This window comes from Pteropus medius, unplaced genomic scaffold, assembly GCF_902729225.1.
Source record: "Pteropus medius unplaced genomic scaffold, Ma_sr-lr_union100, whole genome shotgun sequence".
Lineage (NCBI taxonomy): Eukaryota > Metazoa > Chordata > Mammalia > Chiroptera > Pteropodidae > Pteropus > Pteropus medius.
Window position 1 is genome coordinate 6,357,577 of NW_024342473.1, and position 19,537 is coordinate 6,377,113.

At 37.7% G+C, this 19,537-nt stretch overlaps 1 long non-coding RNA gene across 1 annotated transcript in view; it reads left to right on the forward strand.

Moving 5' to 3' along the window:
• The window catches only part of LOC120604405 (uncharacterized), an 85,998-nt gene extending 66,832 nt beyond the window's left edge, over positions 1–19,166 (forward strand). The window contains exons 4-5 of the long non-coding RNA XR_005653326.1: positions 15,488–15,581; positions 18,673–19,166. This is a non-coding gene — a long non-coding RNA (uncharacterized LOC120604405). The remainder of the gene's footprint in view (positions 1–15,487; positions 15,582–18,672) is intronic.
• The last annotated feature ends 371 nt before the right edge of the window (positions 19,167–19,537 follow it).

Here is a 19,537-nt window from a genome sequence, read left to right on the forward strand (position 1 = left end):
TACGATAACATTTCTTATCTGCCTACATTAAATCAAGCTCAAGAAGCTAATGCAGGCTCCACTTTGCCTATAGTCTAATACAAAATTTCAGCACCTAGTTTTAAAAAATTAAACTTGGGGAAGTCGGAAATAAGGCTTTCGCTGTTCCCACCATCAATCAACCTGGAAGATTTTCTTAGTTTTCTATTTGAGAGGCATTTTAGATTTGTGTTCCTGTTAACTTGAGGGAAGAATTGTGGAACTCAAAGGAAGGAAGATGAGCTGACTTCACTGTCCGAAAGGACTGAGCAAAGGTTGGGGAACCAGAAGTGCATGGGGTAGAGGGAGGTGGGTGTGGGAAGGCAAAGGTAACGAGCTGCTGCTGTCAGCCCTGACCTATTTCCTCAAGCCCTGGGAGCTGTCCCAGTCCCTGCTCTCAGCACCATGACACTGCCTTGGGGCGGCTCTGCAGCCAACCCACACTGAATGATAGCTGTCTCTGCCAGTTTCTTAAATGTCACCAGAGAAAGATATTTCCTCCTCTCTGGAGGACACATACACTACATGTGGATAAGTGGACACTTGATTTCATTTTTACACCTTTCAAAACTTGGTCACAGATGAGTCATAATTTTGTCAACTTCTCTAGTATGAGAAGCCATAGACGGAGGTATACAGAAATGATTTTTTAAATTTGATGTTCTTTCTATGTGGCAGTAAAATGATTTCCCTGCCATCAGGAGAAACATGTGCTTTGAATTATTTTTACAGTCATAAAGGCAGACCTGTAAAAGGCTATCTACACCTGATGGCTCTGCTTTCATTGATTCTATTCAGAGTCATATCCATTCTTGAAATGTTGAGGAATGGGAAAAGATGAAGAAAGCAAATATATGCTGATTGACTCTGAATGCTTTACATATTAGTTGGTGTAAATTATAACTCATGAACTCCATTGTCTAAGCAATATAACCTTCCACTTGTTCTAAAATAGCTTAATTCTTTTTTTTTTGAGCCTGTGCCTGGTACAAGAAACTTATTCTCAATTAATTCAGAGTTTCTGCCCCCACTTTCCTTGGAGTGATAGCTAGGCTCTTGAGGGGTGATTGCTGATATATTGCTATCACAGGCTGCTGGAGATGGGGAGGAGTTTGGGATCAAGTCCTCAGCACCACAAAGTCCTACCAAACTTAAAAGCAAACTGGGAAAGTTTGAAAAAAATAAAATGGGAAATGTTGTTGATCTACCCACCCAACCAGATTGTCTCTTACTCCCATTCACAAGGTCTCTTCTTGTTATTCCTGATCATTTTGCAACTCTTGAGCCACCCTGGGGTGTGAGGACCACTTTAAGGCTGTTGGAGCCCAGATCTGCTTATCTTATTATATCTTCACCCTAACCTGGGGTATATGGAAAAATTATTTTCCATTTACACAGGAGGAGAAATAAGATTCAGAGAAGCTAAGGCTTCGCCTACAGCCTCATGTCAAATGAGTGGTAGAGGCCACTCTGCTTTTGAAATCCATGTGGCTCCCTTCATCACGGTGACTACCCACCCAGCTCTAGCCCCCACACCCAAGAAGCCTCTTCCAATCTCCCAAGAATAATGTCTGTCTCCCTAGAAATTTATAGCCTTTGCCGTCCAAACCTTTGGGGTGACATTTAACCATTACACACTCCTTTATATGTTAGTTATCTGTGCACATATAAAGATAACTTTAATTAGATGGTGGCTCCTAGAAAGCCAAGTCCAGTTCTTGGGTTTTTCTCCATCTCCTTTGCTAGTACACTATATAAAAAAAAATGCTCAGTGTGTCATGATTATAATAAAAATAATGTGTTAGTAAGTAAATGAATGAATGTTTACTTCCTATAACTATTTGTTCTATTTGTGTGGTTACATTGTGATAATAGCCTAGTTAATAATACATAGCCTGTAGATATCTGCTCTTGCCCTGGCCTTTTAACTCCATTGTCTTTAACCCATCTGTTAACTTGGAAAGCATATAGATCCAGCAATGATGCAGGTTCATCTCAGGCCTCCCTTCCTGCCCTACCTACAGTATCTGCTGGTCCCCACGACCTCTCTAACTTTTGGTTTCCCAATTTCCTAACTCCATGCCTAGGCTCTATATATAGAATTCTGTCTTCTTCTTTGTTAAGACAAGTCATTTGACTATACCTCTGCTCATGGACTTTGGGAGGCCCTGCTGCCATGTCACAAGATTAACTCTCAACTTTGCTCCCTTGATTGACTCTGGAAACAGACAGTGCCTGTGCCCACATCAACCTGTGGTATTTTCACTGGCTAGGAGAGCACTCACCATTCCACCAGTGTCCTCATCTTTTCACCAGGACAGAAAAATTATTATACTGTGGACATCTGAAAAAAATCTCAATAACTGGTCCAATGGTTCAAGCACAGAAATGCCAGTTTAATTTTATTTTTTAAAAATAGTTTAGATTAAAATCTATAGTGAGAAGGAGAAAATGATATGTTTTCTTGTATATTCTATGGCAAAATTTAATCCCAGAAGATAATCCCCACAAAGTTGTCGGGTCTATCAATTGTGCATAATAGAAATACAATTCAAATTAATTTTAGTAAAAGAAGGGAACTAATTGTCTTATGTAGCCGAGAAGTCTAGGACTTCAGGTACAATAGGATTCAGGTGATGTCCATCTCTTTTTTAATCTATTGACACTGTTTTGCTTTGTTTGGGCCCCCGGCAGCTTTTAGTTTAAGTGGGCCTTTCAGTTTGCAATCTCAGAAGTAGCTCTTTTTTTTCTCTCAGCAATTAATTAATTCCTGAAAAAGTACTCTGGCCTCGTGTGGGTAATGTCCACTGTTAGACTCTGTTCAGCTGGATCATGCGTCTTCCCCTGTGGTTGGTGATACAGGATCTTATGACTGTGAGCCCTTCTAAAGGCACATGAAGTGAGGAAGTGCAGACTCCAAAAGGAAACAATGGAGGGGAGATCAAAAAACCCAACAAATGCCCACTATGTTTGGCAAGTAGGATTTCTTGAGTTAGGTCCTCCATAATGCTTGCTTTGCCCTGGTAAAGTGAATCCATGCTCTAAAAAGGGCTACAGGGAACCAAAGTTTGTTGATCTCATATTAGGCTCAAACACTGTGCTGAGTACATTAAATGCATCACATCCTTTAGGTCTTAGAATTGTCTGCTGCAGTTCAACCCATTTAAGAGTTGTACATTGCCCAACAGAGTGAGCGAGGTGTCTTGTAAAAGGAGAATGCTTCATATCCTCAGCATTCACAGCACTGGTGAGTTTCACCCACTGCTACCTGGCACTGTCCTTGATTTCTTTTTCTGCTGACGTGCCCCCAGTCTCTATTCCACCATTGATCAGTCCAGTTTTGCTGCACCAATAGGCATCTCCAAAGAGCTTCCAAACTACTCTCCCACCCTTTCCTGACAGTTCCAAGCACAGACTCCCCGCTACCCCAGATGCCTTCTACCCCTGTTGATTTCCTCTATGAGCAATTCAAACTAAACATGAGGTGGCCCTACCACAATCTGTTGGTTAGCTCCACGCAGCTGACGTTCTCTCGTGTAAGTAGAATTACCCCAATTTTTCATCCGGAGATACACAGAGGTTCCAGAAGTAAAAGAACTTTTTGAAAGGCATGCATCTAGACATAGTTAACTAGATATGGAGTTAAACCCAAAGCCTCATTACAAATTTACCAGGCACTCATTCATTCATTCATTCATTCATTCATTTATCTATCTATCTATCTATCTGGCACTAACTCTTTTAGATTAACATGCACAAAGCCCTGGCAAATCCTTGCAAATTTGGCAAGTTAAGATAGAGTTTTTGCTCTAGTCAATAAAAATATTGCAGCTTGGTGATATTCCTAGATGATGCTTTTCCTTGAATTTTGAGTTGAGAAAAGAAAAACAAGATTTAAGAATATAAGGAAACAAAATTTTAATTTAAAAAAAAAGGATATAAGGAAACAGACTCATTATAAAGATTGTACTGTTTTTGAGAATGGTACTTCCCAGAATTATGCAATACGCAACTTCAACACTGTGTAGAGGCCCTGCAAGGAAAGAAGTAATTGGGCACTTCATTTAAAATAAATCACTGTTTAAATTATATGATTTGCTTAAAGAAAGTTAAGCTTAAAACTTACTTGTATTACTTATATTTGTATGCCTGTATATTAAAATTCAAAGTAACAGCAATATACCTGTGATGTATTTGAGCCCTGCAATTTCTCATATATTATGTACAGGCCTATAGAGTATCAGGTTGTTGATTCTCTACAAAGCACAGCTTTCTGATTCTAAGGATAAAAATTATATAAGCATCAGAATCCAAAGCCTTCTTTTATTTCAAACAGCTTTTAACATTTTGACAAGTTAAGCACAAGTGAATCACAAATGTACAGATTAAATCTCTCTTGGAATACAAATGGGATTAAATTGGAGGAGGAAAAAGTGGTTGGTCAAATGCATCCTTATTTTGCTGTCAAGAACTTAAAAAAAAAAAAAGCCCAGTGTTTGAAAAATCTACATACTCCCTAATAAAACCACAAATGTGAATATTTCCATAATCTAGTGTTCTGTTTCCATTTCAGAGTTAAAATGGTTTAACAAGCATGTTTAAAAAAGAAATTCTCCTTATCCCCTAATTAATGGTTTTTCTTATCTGGCATCCTATAGTTTTACTTAAATTTCTCTACTTTGTCATTTGTAGTTAAATAAAAACATAAGCTGACTGTGCCTGATTAAGACCAGGACCGCCTCTGTGTGAGCCCTGTGGTTTACCTGAGGAAGAACCTTCTCTGTTTGTTTCTTCCATTGCAACACATTGACGCTTACGATTTGGTTCGCCGAGTGAAACCATCAACAAGACACACTTTCAAAGGGTGAGAAAAAGAAATTGCTGCTTACTAGCTACACATCCCAGATTCTTTAATAGCATGATCTGACTTGGGCTGGATGTATTGAGAAAGCAATTAAAAGGATGAAAGAAAAGTAAAGTAAATAATCCTAAGGAAAGTAAGTTACCCAACTAAGTAAAAGAGAGTAACCCTTTCAGAGATAGTGAGCACCGAACCCTATGTTGCTCTGTGTTTACTGTACCTTCTCACTGGGGGAAAAGGGCTGACATTTATCTTTCTAGGAGATGAACAGAACTAAAGGAAAGAAGGGGTCAAGATAGCAAGAAATAAATAGATGAGGATTTGAGATGGTCACAAAATTCAGGCACTCAGCCTGGAAATAGGCAGTTTAGGAAGAGCCAAGTGGTTGAATAAGGTAGAAAAAGGAGGTGCCCATGAATAAAAAGATAAACAAGAGTCCCCTCTCTTGATAGCTACAATCATTTTTCATTGATAGAACACAATCAATTGTGAGCATTACAGAGCTCGTACTGTTAAAAACCATGCTGTTAAGAGCTATGAGGTATGACTTTGTCTTAGTAGAGCAATAAGCTTAAAGAAATATTGAGATTAAGTGCCTATCTGAGAAAGAATATATTGGAATAGAATTCATACTCAATGACATCAACCTTACTACTAACTTTGGATTTTCAGTATCACCTTGGAGACTAGCTATATATTTTCAACACCTTCACTGACTTCCCTTTACATTTCTCAAGCAGCCTTTTTTGCACCCAGTCTTGTGATTTTGGTCATGTCAGTATGAGGGAGAGGTGGGTCAAAAAGAAATGAGATAGAATCCGATCCAAACAAAATTGCAAATAATCATCAGTATTGCAGAGTACTATAAGAAAATACAAAGACATTTATTATTTATTGTTTATCTCTGGATTCTGGGACTAGAAAGAGAAAATTCCATTAATTTTGCCTTTTTCTTCCCAGTATGTTGGAGGGAAATGGAGCGGGAAAAGTCATTCTTTCTTTTTGTCCTCTGAGTAAGTTGAAGATGAGAAATGGCTAGACTGTGTTCATGGTGCTGATTTCAGGGGCATCATGAAGCTCAAGGAAAAACCTGTTTCTGTATTTTGGGTGGCCCGAAAGACCTCTAGCCATCAACCTTCCTGCATGTTTCAAAGGCCTTGTTATTAGAAATCTCTGTGAAAACTCAGCATCTGCATTTGAACTTGTTTCTTGTACTCTTACAATCTGCAGATCGAGTCTTCGACAGACAATTTCTGAAGTGTAAATGTTGCTATCTGATATAAAGTAACTATTATTGCACAAAGCACATTTGATTATAATTATCACGTAGCCAAGCAGAAGAAAATACAAGTCCCTTTCCTTGAGATTTTTTGAACAAACTCTGGGACATGAAGCAAGAACTTTAAAACTCTTTGGGTCTCAATTTCTTCGTCTGCAAAATGGAGACAATAGTTATCTTTGAAGGCAAATTTCAAAAGAGATGATGTGAATAGATCATCTGGTACCTACTGGACATTCAGCAAATGTTAGTTTCCTTTCCTTCTTCCTCTCTTCCCAGTGTTCTCACTTGCAGAAAATAATTTCTTGATCAGTGTTTAGCAAAAGGCTCAGAAATTCACGAAAACTTTATGAGTATAAAAGGACTCCACCGAACAACCCTTTAACAAGCTGCCCCTTAAAAACATCTGGATTAGATATTTCATTTCTTTTAAAGAGCATAAGAGTTTAGCAACAGAAAAGTTACAGAGCACTATGTTTTTTGAGCAATAGTTTTAGGAGGTCAAGTCACATATAATCTAAGGTCCCTTTCGGCTCTAAAATTCTATGGTTCCATGAAATTGTGGCATTAGCTGCAAACCAAGCCTGGCCTTTATGACTCAGAAAGGATTGCAAGCACAGGGTTGGCTACTTGGCATACTGAAGATTTGATTAAAAACCCACTACCCACAAATGTTAGCTTTGGGATTAGCCGATCAAATAAATACATGTTATCACTTTGTTAGATGTAGCAAAATTGTTTTTGTCTGCTAGTATACTTTAATGTAGAGAGTACCCAGTAGCCAAACAAACTAGCAAACAGTCCATGAAGATGAGAAGATCCAGTCTACAAATCTCTTGATCACTGATCACCATCATTCATGTAAGGAAACAGCTATATGGAAATTCAGAGATCTTTGGGGGAAATCTAGAAAATTGTATGGCTCTGAAACTAAGAACTCTCAGGAAAATTCAAATAAAAATGTCAGGTTAAAAATAATTTTAATTTCTTTTCAAAATTAAGTTAATTTCTATTTTAAAAAATGTGTTCTAAAAAACTTGATTTTACAATGCTAAGCATTGTTTGGAACAATTTATTTTCAATGGCTATTTCAGTATGAAAGATGAAATGTGAACACAGGAAATGACAAAACATCCTGTAAGGAACAAGCATATATGTGTATGTGTGTGTTTGAGGAGGATGCCTTTTTATTCATTCATTCATTCATTCATTCATTCATAATAAACTTTTTTTCCCTTTGGGAGTTTATTTTTAGAAAATACTGCAAGTTTTAAATATCTTTTCCTTCAGTGGAAATGTGGATTCAAAAGTCACCTTTCTTTTTCACACTGAGTGTCAGGGACATTCTGAATAATTAAGTAACAAGAGCACAGATTCTTAGATACTTCAAAATCAAGACGTTCTTGCCTAGGGAAGTAATAGTCTGTAGCAATAGGCAGATGCAAAGACAAACATATTTTAAACACCTACTATATGTCAAGGTCTGTTTTGACACTTGTAAAGGAGCTGATATCTTGGAGCTATGTAAATGCTCTTGGATGGTATTCTGATTTACAGGAAAATAAAGTACTTTTAGGGTGAAATAGAGTCTTCTACTTAAACCTGAGCAGATAAGAGATAAGCAACACTACATAGTATTCAAAAATATAGTGACAAAAGAATTTACTTTATCGTATTTGGATTTTTATATTTTGAAATATTCACTGTTTCAGTAAGTTTCTATTGAGTGATTACTATGTTAAAAAGCTAGGAAATTACAAAAAATGACTGAAAATCTTTTTATGTTTCGTTATAGTCTAGAAGGGCAAATACATATTCTGGCTTTAATTGAATGCTATATATAATTTTCACAGCTAAATTTTCATAGATATGTTGGTAAGAAAACTACTTGATGATTTTAACCTTATAATAATGAGAAAAGCCACAAAAACTTTAAAAAATCAATCAATCAATCAAACTGGAAATAGAAAACGAACCTGGGAGGAACTAACACCAAAATGTTCACTGTGATGTTTTTGTGGTGGTGGAGACGTGAGTGATTTTGATTTTTAATCTGTTCTTATTTATTTTTTAGAATAAACCTAAATTTCTTGTATACTTTAAGAATTTAAATTATAAAAATTCTTTAAAAGAAGGAAATGAAGAAGAGAAGGAAGAAACAGAATTAGGGAGGGTGGGAAGGAGGAAAGAAGGAAGGCATGCTTGAAAAAGAGTATTTCCCTTTCTGCCACTTGCACTTCTAAGAACTCTGGCTGTTTAGGCCATAAACTCATAGCTGCTCATTTTGGCTTATGAAGTTTGTTAAGTTTTTGCCAGATGTGGTAGAGATTATGCAGCTATATAAAGCCAGACTAGGCTCTGGAGGGAATAGAGATAAATTTAACCTGAGATATTTAACCTGAGATAAATACAGAAAAAATTAGAATGATGGAATGGTTAAAGCAAATGAAAGGCCAAGTTTACAACTGTTGGCCCAAATAAATTAGAAGCAAGTGAAAGTCTAAGTAAAAGGGGGTTGGATCCAAGAAGTGACAAGTAGTTGAGATGGAGGCTAGTACCAAGGGCAGAGTTTGAGCATTGTTCAGGGAGAGGCAGGCTGGCATGCCATAGGATTGAAGAGAGGGAGTTGGAAAATAGTCACCAAGCTGGGTTGGGGTTTGTCATTGCTGAAATGACATCTAGTATTTCTTTTGGTGCCATCAAAAGCACATTCCCAAGTTAGAACTTCTAAAGGAAGCCTCAAAAGACTTTCACTGGCTGGACCACCTCAGAGCAGGCTGTGCATTGGTAAAGGCATAGATCCAGCAAAACGAGTCCTGTTTCTCCTGGGTGGTGGCCATGTTTGTCTCATTTGTGTCATCTCTGTTGGCAGTACACGGTCTTTCAATGTATAGAATAAGATGTAGACTACATTTCCAGAATTGCTGTGTGGGTTGCAGTTCAGTTTTTCCCCTAAACCTGGGTTCCTGTAAAACACCTTGGGACTGAAGCTCCGCTAGTTTTCCTGCTGAATGCAGGCAACATGGTATGGTAAGAAACTGATGGATTAGAGCTATGTTTTCAAAATTGGAGTATTCCACAGACAAATCAAGTTTTATGATGCTTTTTAACAAACTGGAAGATCTGTTAACATTAGGCCCGAATTCCTGCGAAGTAACAATGGGATAGAGCTGAACAATGATGTTTATTTATTTATTTTTTTCTATCCTGTGAGACTGGAATATTCTCCAAAGAGATCATTATGCTTATTGATAAAAAAGACACTTAGGAACAAACACTCCATTTTCCTCCTTTGGGCATATGACTCCTGCAACTCTAACATCATCTAGGTCCACGAAGGCAGTGAACTGAGCACAAGATACTATGCTGAAGATGCTTGAGTACAAAGGTGAAAAGAAGCTGGATCCCTGATAACATCATTGAGCCACTGAATTAACCTGCCCTAGAGCTATCATATCTTCAGATTTCTTGTTAAATAAGATAATGTTTTTTGTTGATTCTAAGTTGTACTTTCTTTTCATTGTTCAACATCTCAGAAATCAGAATTATTCTGCCATGATAATATCTTGCAATCACTGCTGGCCAGGGGAGGTCTTGACATAGTTTTCCCTGCCTGTTCATATGTCAAATTGATTTGTTATTCTCAGTGACATGACTGACAACTGCAGCCCCTTTACAGTTCAGTCAACAAACCGTTGAAGGACATTCGAGTCGGGCTTTTGTTTTCTGTCTGAACACCTTCCATTGACATCTTCTGCAAAGATAAAGAAAGCGCCATCATAAAACTTCCATAATAAGTGTCAGTGCTTGGAAGAAAATTCAAGAAGCTATAGTTGAGCAATCTTTTAAGAAATGCCACATCACCGACATTGCGATATCAAGAGGATAATACTGGGTAAAAGAAATGTGGGTATTGATGACTTTGAATTTAAAAAGTAATTCAGGAGATCAAACTCTAAATGTAAAGATGCTTTAAGAATATGAACCAATGTGTTTGATTTATGGTTGTATATATACATATATTTCTGCTATAGAATATATAGTATAGTTGCAATGTGTGTTAAAATATATGTCTAGAGTTTTACAATTCTCTTTCAATAGGTATAATATTCATAGGTATAAAATAAGTTTTAAATCATTAGAGAACATTATGTTAATATTAACTGGCGGTGTTTTTTTTCTTAGTGATTCATAAAATAATCGTGTGTGTTACAATCAGACATAATCAGTAATAAATCCTTTATTGTTTGAGTTGGGACTTTCTGTTTCTTGCAATCAAAAACTTCAACAATGATATACAGTTTAAGAATATTTTAACATCAGTAGCTTTCTTTTTAGCTTCTTAAAAGAAAAGAGGCAGAATAAGTTAAAATCCATGAAGTGTGGGAATCTGAATTCTCCATCTGGTCTCTTCATAAGCAGACAATAGACACAAGTAGTGACAAGGCTACTTTCTTGTTAGTATAAGAATGTGGTGGGTAGGGCGAGCAAAGGGAGACTTGTCTCTCCGTGAGCTAAGAAGACATCTCTCCATCCTCCCTTCTGCAAAAGCATGTCACTATTCAACAACTATTAGTTACACTCATGTATTAACAAGCAGTATCTCCTGGAAATGAAACTGTGCCAACCTCATCACTAACAAATTTCTTAATTAACCTATTATGCTCTTAGCAACAGAATTAACTGTTGTCTTAGAAATGAATTATTTGGGTTTTTTTTTTTTTTTTTTTTTTTTTTTGGTCCTACAGTACTCCCTTTATTCTATTATAGGATCAGGGTGCTCTTTGATTAGCCCATCATAATTTCCTAAAGTAAGCAAGAGTTTGAGAAACCACCCATGGCACATTATTTCATTGCTTAAACTTGCTGTTGACTCTTTTATCCCTTGATAACTAAGTCCTTCCTAACAATGGTGTTAATTATATCAGTCATTTATTCTACAGCTGTGCCTTTTCTCTTGACTTGTTTCATCCTCACAGACAAGATTAGTGGCTTCCCTTTGGAAAAGACTCACCATGGGACATTACTTGTTGGGAAAGAAACATTCTCTGCTCTTCAACCTGTGCAAGTCTCAATCATTCATGCCTGGAAAATATTTGCTACAATGTGGGTCTTGCTTCTTCAAGAGTAACTAACCCTAAGGCTGGGAATTCCATCCCTGTGATAAAGTGCACATTTCCCATTAAATGCAAATTTTTCACTTGAGAAGGTTGAAAACAGTGCTATTTTAAAAAAGAATTCCAGATGGTTAAATTTAGTGTCATAAAAAATCTTCAATCCAGGAATAGTTTCTGGCTTTGAGCCCACAGTGTTTCTTTCGTTGTGAATTGGTTGGATTTTCATTTACTATAAGCATTTCCTGCAGTGTTTGTTTTCTTCTGAGCATACATATTGATGGCTTGTTGGCTTTAATAGTACTTGTCTTTCCCTTTAAAACGACTTACCTAAATTTTAGTATTGCCAAACAAGTAGGACCTTGATTTTACTTTAATTTTTAAGATTTTCTCAACTGTTTTGCCTCTTCTGTCATAAATTTGAAATAGCTTATTCCCTGCAGCCACCCTCATCTCTTTTTTTTAAATTAAAATTTTTTTCAATTACAGTTGACATTCAATATATTAGTTTTAGGTGTACAACATAATGGTTAGACATTTATATATAACTTACGAAGTGATCCCCCTGATAAGTCTAGTACCCACCTGGCACTATACATGATTATTACAATATTATTAACAATATTCCCTATGCTGTACTTTACATCCCCATGACTATTTTGAAACTGTCAATCTGTACTTCTCAATCGCTTCACCATTTTTATCAAGCCCCAATTCCCCTCTTATCTGGCAACCAGCAGTTTGTTCTCTGTATCCATGAGTTCGTTTTGTTTATTCATTTATTTTGTTTTTCAGATACTTACTTGGTAGGGGAGATACCGTGTTTACCCTCATCTCTTATTAGAAGCCACGTTTGCTCCTCCCCATTGTGCCTCAAAGAGATAGCCTTAAAAGACAAATCTTTGTATTTTTTGCTAACAGGATTTGAAGACTGGACAGTCCACCAATTGTCTGTCTTCCTCATCTGCCTGTGGTCTCCTTTTCTTTCTGTTTAGTTCTTCCTTGGTCCCTTGATGATGCAAGAAGGCAACTTCTATTTACTGAATGCACGCTTGGTGCTCCTGGGCCCTGCCCTGTGCTTTATAGACATAATCCTACTTGATCCTTCCAACTGCCGTAAAGCTAACTATTATTATCCTTGTAAAGGCAAGGAAACCAAAGAGCAAAGTAATTAGGCAACTAGGCCGAGATTATCTAGCCAATTTGTGGCAAAGCTAAAATTATAATCTTATTTGCCTATGAAAAACTCCCTCTTGTTATGAAACTAATATTCAGAGCCTCTTAAAGAATGTGTTTCTTTCCTTTTTTTTTTTTAATTTCTAATCTGCTTCACTTTTACTATCTTCATAACCTAGAAACACAAGAATGATTATATATCCATGAGTTCAATTCTCCACATATCTGATTTATGATATTTTGGCATGTTTTACTTCAAACTGTACCATATCATAACTGGGACAATTGTGTGTGTGTATGTGTGCATATTTGTGTGTGTTTATTTCTAATTAAATTTACCTAAATTTACGGTCAGTATATTTATTGTCAGAATTCTGCAAAGGTGTCAGGATTTCACAATAGACTCTGTTTCATAATCCCGATTGCAACGTTTGGCTCTACATTTTCCTGGTACAAGATGAAACATGACAATGAACAACTAAGAGTGCTGTGCGGAGTAATATGCAGGCTTTCAGTCTTCTGGGTACATACTGAAATGATGTACCAGAAATAAAGCTAACCTATACGATATGTGATATGGAAATGCTAACATCAATGTTTGTCCAACAATCGATAGATCTGATCAATCGATGGATTTGCTGAGAAATGCCTTGAAAATAACAGGAGCAATGTAAATAGCCAAAATCTGTCAAAACCAGCAGCAGTGTCTTCATCTCACAGGAAGGACAGCTGCTGATTTGACCTGTGATTCTTCAGACTCAGCTCACTGTTCAGAGCTTTTTGGAATTCTATTCCAAGATAGCAAAATTATGGGGTAATTTAAATCTGGGATCAATCCACTTCAGGACAGGAAGATTTACTCCTCTCCTGAATATTCTGAACTCCTTCCACAAAGAGAAGCTACAGTAAAGAACTCTGTAACTTAGTCACCCCAGGGAATAAATCAACTAACAAATTTGGAAGAGAAAGGAGGACTATTTTATGTGGCTTTTAACAAATTTGCTGATTATCTCTAATATATTCTGGGCTGTGAATAGTGATTAGTATATCAAATTAATTCTTGGATGGTTTGCTTGACTGACTGAGTTAGGATATTGAGCAACAGTAAGCAAAGCATCATCTCATCCAATTGGATCAGTTTCTTCTCTCCCACCCTTCACATATCCCCTGTCTGTTCCCTCTTTCCAGCTCTAGTAATTAAACCATCTTCTTTCTTGGCACTGTGTGGACCAGAGGGTATATTACGCTGAGGTCTGCCACAAACCTGAGGGATTTTAGGGGAGTTTCAAATTGTATGGAAAATGTAATGTTATGAACAGCCAAGCATTGAGAGAGAGAGAGAGAGAGAGAGAGACATCATAGTTTTCATCAAATTCTCAAAGGTCCATGATACTAATAGTAACAAACACTGGTCATAAAAAAAGTAATCATTTAATAATTTTTTACTTTTCTCCCTTTTGTGTAGAAGTCTATCCATTGATAATATTAGCCAGCTCAGACTAATCTAGGAGCTTCAGGTATATCAGTGAAAAAAATTAGATTACCGTTCTCCAACCACTGACCCCCTCAGAGGCTTAAGTTCAAATAGGGGAGAAAAATCATTAGGAACCATTAAAGAGGGTGGAGGGGTTATGAACATGTTAATAATGATGGAGAATGAACATTGCCTTTCTAGATTGGTGCTTATTAATAGCTTTGTGGGGCTTTTGTTTTAATTTATATGTATTTCTTTTTGTAAGAAATTTTCGTAAGCATTTCTCCCCTTGAAGGTGATGGAGAATCCCATGGCATTTCTTTGTCATTCCACTAGTTGAGTTTGTGCAGATGTCCAAGTAGTCCTCAGCTTACATGCCAATCCGTCAGGTGCCTGGCTGCTGCACACCACACAAGAGCTCACACTATCCACCCACACTGACGAAAGAGAGAATGAGAGGCATGGGCCTTGACAAGTTTTGCTACGTCCAAAAATGAAATTGATTCAGGTCACTAAGAAACTCCAAGTTCTTTCATTAATAGGCCTTGGGAAGTAATAAATCAGCCTATTAGGGTGCAACAGGGGTGCAAATTGGTGTCTCAGTTAATATAGATAAAGATTTCAGTGTACACTGCATATATCAAAAATGTAACACATGCTGCCTACAGAGTTTTAATGAATACAAAAAGCTCAGTTGCTGAAAACCAACACAACGCAGGCATTACTTCATTTAGCTGTCAATAAAATTGTCTCTTATTTTATTTTCTAATGGTTTATCAATACTGGTAATTTGCCGCTGGTTATAAAAAGGAAGATGGGGTGGGGTGGAAAGGAATTTAAATAAGTTCTACTAACTAGAAAAAACTTGGTGAGCCATTTTATTCTGCTACATAAGTTAATGTCCAGATGATGTAAAGGAGTGAAATCTTCATTTCTTCTTTAAACGGCAAACATCACCCTTACTGAAAGGCTACATTATGTGGGGGTGCATTTTGCTCTGGAAGTCTGTTATTGTCTTTTGATAAAGGATGTTATGGCATTGTAATCCAGCCTCTCTTACAGAAATTCTATTAAGGGAAACATTGTTCTGCTTTATTTTGCCACCCAGCTATTCCCCACCCCTGCCGCTCCGCCGTGTAACATAGCTGCAGTGTGAAGTTTGCCAGTAGAAGCCAAATGCAAGATCTCACCTGCCTTACTCACGTTCCATAAAATACTGAATAAACATGACATCGTTTTCTGCAGCAGGGGAGGAAAGCCCATCATTGCATCTGACATGAATAAGCCTTGTCTGTTTTCCCAGTGCAGTAAGGGAATGGCTGCTAATTATTGTTCTCACCTGGTAATTATGTCCATGTGAGGAGAAGGACACTGTTTATTTTCCCCTGAATGATATTTATGTTGTTTTTAAAAAACAGATTTATGATAATGAACTAACCATGAGAACTCATTCACTGATTGATTCATTCAATAAACATTTGTGGCAGGCTAATGTATTAATAAATTAATGTAGAAATTAACCTGTGCCTTATTTTATTATTATTATTATTTTCTTGCTTGAGCAGACTCATCAGAAAATGGATGAAGAAGTAACTGTATCCTTCACCCATGCAAGAAGGTCACCGAGGCCTCAGTGTTCTCTGGGCTTCTTTGTCTAAGGTAGTCTTTAACTTTCTTTCTCTCTCTCTCCCTCTCCTCTCCTTCCCCTCTCCTTCTTTCCTTTTATTCCTTTTTTTCCTCTGAGGCTGGTGGGGGTGCACAAATTTGATGACTTCTTTACTCAGCCTTTTTGAGATTTCTAGTCCTTTAAAGGAAATGAGTCTAAATATTCTGCAGTTGGCACAGACCAGTCCCTTGCTCATATTTGCACCTTCCAGAGGTGATAGTAGGTGGAAAGGGATCCCTGAGGGTCATCTAATGTTGAGTAGTGTGGACTACAGCTCCATCACCTCCTAGAGGAACAAGACAAACAATGTCCAGGGTACCAAATGCTGACTAATGGCCCAAAGTGAATCCCTCATTTTCATGGGCTGCCTGAACCCAAGGGAAGAAGATGCTCCAATAAAGGACTACGCTGTTTTTTTATCCCCAATTGAAATTTTGAATTCAGAGCAGAATAACTTTTATTTTAGAAAGGTAAAGAACTGTGTCATTTCTTGCAATTAGTGTTGTGGAGCAATTTGTATTCGTGACATACTTTTTTGAGTATCTTTTTTGAGCCGGGCCTTATGCTAGGCAGATGGAAAGATCCATTGCTTTTCTTCAAGGAAATCTGAGTCTAGAGGGAAAGGCAGACAAATGAACAGAGAACTATAACACCGCTGAAAGGGTTCTCTTCCAGTAGTGTGAGCAAAAGGCAGGGACAGTGTGGAGGAGGGGTGGCTGAATCTGCTTGTGCCTGGAAGAAGGAGGGTAGAGGAGAGGACAGGAAGGGCAATTCAAAGTGAGGGGTCAGCATTTGCAAAGCCACAGAGTTGTGAAGAGTTGCCATGTACCAGGCCCCCTGAGAAATTCCGCTGCATAAGAGTGGGGCTGGAGGGTGCCTGGTGTGAAGTGGCAAGAGCAGAGGCCCTCCGAAGCCCCGGGGGAATGAGCGACACCAATTCAAATAATATTTCAGATTAGTCTCTACCCAAGGAGACATGAATGCTTGAAATTGTACAGCTCACATATAAAAGACACTCAGAGGATTTCCCCAAATTTGACTAAAATATTAAAAATGTACACAGCATTGCCAATAATGAGTTGTGACACTGAAAGAAATTTTCTAAATTATCATTAATAATAATAAATTTTGATCAACTCTGTTTCAGGAAAAACTGAATTACTTTTCTAGTCTCTCTTTAGGAAAGACTAATTTAGGATTTTGTCATAAGATTATATAGCCAAAAATATAAAATACAAGCATTTATAGAGGTTTGTCAAGCAGATAATTAACACACATCTTGTTATTTTTCCTAAATTTTGTGATACTTCTGGCATTTGTTGGCTTTTAAAAGTTGATATTTTTATGCTTTATTTTCTCATTTTAAGTAAATATTCACTGTTGATCTAGTTGTGTAGTTATAATTTTGCATTATTATTCTTAAAGAAATTTCCTCAAATTGTGTAAGCTTCATGTCCCCTCAAACCTAGGTCAGCCTCTAGGAGCAGAGACTGGGGAGGTAGGCTGGGACCAGTCTGGAATCTGAGCCTCAAGAAATGGTGGAGGACCTTCATGTTCCACCGAGGCTTCATGTCGTCATCTTACTGAAAAGGAAACTGTGCCCAGAGAAGTCAAGTGACTTCCAAAGTTTTCAGAGCCCATTGGTGGCACACCCAAGAGTAGGACCCCATCTCTTGCTTCCCTGGCATGTCATCTTCTTCATATTAAGGTCTGCAAAGGGTGAACATCTGCATCAGGTAAAGGCACACAGGAGTCACAAACAAACTGATTCATTTGTTTTGGCCAGTGCAGTGCTTAAAAGATAACCCAATGTTAACCTTTAGGCTAGGCATACTTTCTGTTGTTCATCTAGTCCCTTCTACACCCATCCCCTTACACTTGGGTTACAGACGTACTTGTCCTGTTTAGCTCATGAAGACATCTGAGTTGGAATAATGGTGCTTGGAGAGCAGAGAGGTTCTGAGGCTGCAGGCTCAAGACATCATCTTCTTGTGTAGCATTGCTAGGAGACGCATTCTCCCATGCGACTCTGTCACAGCAACACCCATCTGTAGCTTTGGTCTTTAAGTTACTGGACAGGAAAAGAACAAAAGTCACATTTTACCTGCCAATCATCCTCAGTGGTCTGTGGACATGCAACCCTGGACAGAGAAGCTAGAGAAATTCAGGTTCTTTGAGGGAGAATACTGCCAGTGAAGATAGTCAACCCATTCAGAGAAGACCTCGGCAAAAGACTTCTTGTATTTAGTTTTAGCCCTTGGCCACACTATATCTGGCCGTTTAAGTCTCAAAGAAAATACAATATTGCAGGTGTTCTCAGGATAATAAAAGCGTAAGAGCTGGTATGTTTTCAGTTATGAAAGCAGCTAAAAATTCAATAACAAAGGACATGAATCCAAACCATTATATTGCTGTAGAATTCTGGCTGATACACATGGGAAACACTCTTGTTAGCTATTAGCCAATGCACACTGGGAGATAACCTAAAAATGGTCATGGATTTGGCGCAGCTCTGTTCTCTCATGATGTCAGGCTTTAGGCTTTTCTGAAAGTAAACTTGGACTTCGGATTATTTTGCTTGGGAACATACTTAAAGACTTAGAATACATAGTATACAAAAGGTATTGTGACCCCTGTATTCTTAAGACTTGTCGACATTTATCTGAGATCTAGCTACATGCCATGGCTTTATGTTTATTACCTCAAATTCACATAACAGTCTTGTAGTCTCTTCATTTTACAAACAAAAACCTTGAGGCTCAGAGAGGTTATTACAAAGACCACATACTTATTAATAATAGTGGGCCTAGGACTAGATCTCAGTTCTAACTGGTTCCAGAGCCATCATATACTGCTACCTCAACACAACTGCCATAAAGGAAAGCCAAAGCCAATGCACACCAGTGAGCAGGACTTCTCTAAAGACCTATGATGTACCTGGGTAGACTTAGGTCATCACCCTTGAGGCTGGTTCATTGCATTTAATTCTAGGCTGTGTTGTGAGCTTACACGGATTGTTTGGGAGCTGCCTTAATGTTCAGTGACTGCTTCCTCGTGAACATAGTTACTTTTTTTTTTCCCCAGGAAGATCTGGAACACCAGGAAGCAGGGTCACTGAGCCACCTTGTGTCCATCTCTGGGGACTACAGCTTCCCCCCACTCCAACATCTAAAGATTTGGGGGACCCTATCTTCCTTTGCCACCACCATTCTTGCATCCTCATCCAGAAGAGGCTTTTCCTATTCTTCTTTATTTTTTTGGTCACTCTTTCAGAACAAGCGTTGCCTATGGTAGACAGACAAGCTGCTGTCTTAGATTTGATATATTTGATGTGAATGACCTGAAAGTATTTAAAACAGTTGATAGTCACAAATATAAATTCTACAAGAAACTCAAGGCTCTATCCCTCACAAGCCCCCACCATGGTCTTGCAAGGAAAAGGAGTAGATATGGATCAAAGACAAAATTGAATTTTCAAGGACACAAAATGTTGCTCCCAGAATAGGGGGTGGAATTTTAAGCAGGAGATGTAAAGTGATCATAAATAGAACAGAGGCAATATTTTCTAAGTCATTTTGGATTCCATCTTGCATCTTTTTTTTCAGCCATGTGGAAGCACAGAACAAAGTCCGTATAGTGATTAAGAGACTGCTCCAAATTAGAGGTACAAGGGTGAACTCATGATTTCTAAAATATTTATATGTGTATATGAATGTATATGTGCTTACATAAATGTGTATATGCCAGTATGCATGTATGTGTCTGTATATATGTAAATATATGTGTGTATCTGTGTATATAATGCATATATTACTTTGTTTGCTGAAAAAAACTAGAAGCAAGAAATACCCCAGCTGCAATGAGCATACCCAGTACTCAAATCTTGGTCCCTAATATCATTTTTTACTAAAAGAACAAGGACTCCTCAGAGAAATGGATGAATCTAAGA